The following is a 2,864-nucleotide window of genomic DNA, read 5'->3' on the forward strand; positions in this document are numbered from 1 at the left end:
CCCAATTCTAAATTTCAGGATTCCATCCCTGTCGGTTCGCCTAAGTACAAATTGTATCCAATTTAATACCATATAGTACAGATAAGTACAAATTCCGTACTTATCTTTACTATTCTACATACCCCAATCCTACAATCCCAAATCAATAATCCTTGTCTCTTATTCTTAATACAGTTTGTAGCACATTTAGTACATTTTAGTACAAATTTCCAAAACTACGTACATACCTCAGTCCTACAATGCCTTACTGATCTTATTTAAAATTTCAGAATTCCAACTCTATCGGTTCACCCAAATCGAAATTGTATCAAAATGAGTACCTTTTAGTACTTTTCATCTCCATCCGTTCCTACAAATTCAAATAGCACTAAATTTTCGTATACCTGAGTACACACTTCCAAAACTACTTCCTTAAATCGACTATACTATTCAACCTTTATTCCCATTCCATTAGCTCTAACCGTTCACATTATAAGAAAAAAGGGTAGCAAAATCGGATGAAATTTGGTCTTATGTGTCAAATTCCATTCTACTTGTGCTCATATTACGCATTTGATAGATATTGGCCCCGAAATCTATTCCAGAGCATATCCGGGTACATTTAATCGAGATAAATCGGCAAAATCCCTATAAATACGTCAGGTCTGTTAAATTATAACATAACTAGCTGAACCCGGTGCGCTTCGCTACCCCTTTTGATTTTATATGCATTCAAAATTTTATTTACGAATATATGTTGGTTAAAAAAAACAAATTTAAAAATTAAAAAAAAAATATTGCACTACTTTAATGCGTAAATAACCAAAACCATTAGAAAAGCAGTAACATGACATACATACACGAAGGGTTTGTCCTTCGGATTTATTTATTTCATAGCAAATACCAAGCGTGCAGTAAACTGCAATCTTTTGAAGTTGAGTGGCATTTCTATTGCAATTAGTGAATTCGAGATAGCAACATACTTCGCCGTAATAAGCATATTTCAAATAAATTGTTGTGTTGTTTTTTAGTGTTAGCCCAAGGCGTTGTGGGTCAATGGTTCTTATTAAAATCATATCCCAATCTGATCCGATTTAAATATAATTTAAAAAAAAATTACTTTTACACCAAACTCCGCCACACCTTTCATATTTCATTGAAATTGGTGCGTCAAATATGTGAAATCGGCCGAGAATATATATATGGGAGCTATATCCAAATCTTAACTAATTTCCAATTAATTTATCACATTTATTATTATAACCAAATTCCGCCACACATTCTGAATTTCATTGCAATCGGTCATATATATCGTGTTTGGTGCATAATATGTATGACATCGGCCGAAATATATATGTTAGCTATATCCAAACCTCAACTGATTTCAATATAATTTGGCAATTTTTGCTGGTGCCAGATTTTGTCCCTCTCGCTTTGGGTGCATCAAATATGTGAAATCGGCTGAGTATATATATGGGAGCTATAATCACATCTGAGCGTATTTGAATATAATTTGTCAAATTTATTTTTGTACCAAATTTAGCCACTCATGCCGAATTTCGTTGGAATCGGAAATACGTATCGTGTTTTGTGCATCAAATATGTGAAATCGGCGGAAAATATATATGGGAGCTATATCCAAATCTGAACCGATTTTAATATAATTTGGCAAATGTATATTTGTTTTAATTTCCGCTACACATTCCAAATTTCATTGAAATTAGCGATACATAGCGTGTTTGGTGCATCAAATACATGAAATCGGTCGAAAATATATATGGGAGCTATATCCAAATCTGAACCGATTTCAATTTAATTTGACAAATTCATTTTGGCTCCCAATTCCGTTACTTATTTTAAATTTCATTACAATTGGAAATACATGTCGTGTTTGGTCCACCAAATACATGAAATCGGCCGAAAATGTATATGGGAGCTATATCCAAATCTGAATCGATTTCAATATAATTTGGGAAATCAATTTTTTAGATAAAATCTATCACACGTTTCAAATTTCATTGAAATTGGGGATACATAGCGTGTTTGATGCATCAAATGCTTGAAATCGGCCGAAAATATATATGGGAGCTATATCAAAATCTGAACCGATTTCAATATAATTTGACAAATTTATTTTCGGATTAAATCCCGTCACACATTCCAAATTTCATTGGAATCGAACATTCATATTGTTTTTTAGGCATCAAATGAACGAAATCGGTCGAAAATATATATGGGAGCTATATCCAAATCTGAACCGATTACAATATAATTTGTCAAACTTATTTTTGTTCCAAATTCCGTTACGCATTCCAAATTTGGAGACTGTATCTTCAACCAATCAATAGATATGTGCATATTAAATCTAAGTTTTCGGGAGGTACCTCCGATTCTGATGCTATATCTCCAGTTCCAAGTGGAAATTCAAAAATGTATATAGCCTATGTTACTTTCAGGCGATGTTGCAGTATATATGGAAATTTTCAGGAAAATCTATTCAGCGGTTTTCGAGTCCATAAATTACAAATAAACAAACATACAAACATTTTCCTCTTTTATAGATATAGATGCTATGTCATGATAAGGTGACATAACATATTTTTCGACATATATTTGAATTAAACCCACAATAAAATATCGCATCTTATTATGTTATACGCTTTGCTTATAAATACTGTGGTGCATCATCCAATCGACTACATCTTAATAATTTTATTTTTTTTTTTTTGTTTTTTGGTTATTCACCCTGTCTTTCGGTTGCTTTTGTGCCTTACCTTAGTCGTAGTGGAATAATTTATTTTCCTGGTAATGTGAAAATTGCACGCTGAAGTTATATTCCCGACCGACAATACGGTTTGTTGGCAACAACTTTTATTTTAATTTCT

This window comes from Musca domestica, unplaced genomic scaffold (assembly GCF_030504385.1).
Source record: "Musca domestica strain aabys unplaced genomic scaffold, Musca_domestica.polishedcontigs.V.1.1 9, whole genome shotgun sequence".
Lineage (NCBI taxonomy): Eukaryota > Metazoa > Arthropoda > Insecta > Diptera > Muscidae > Musca > Musca domestica.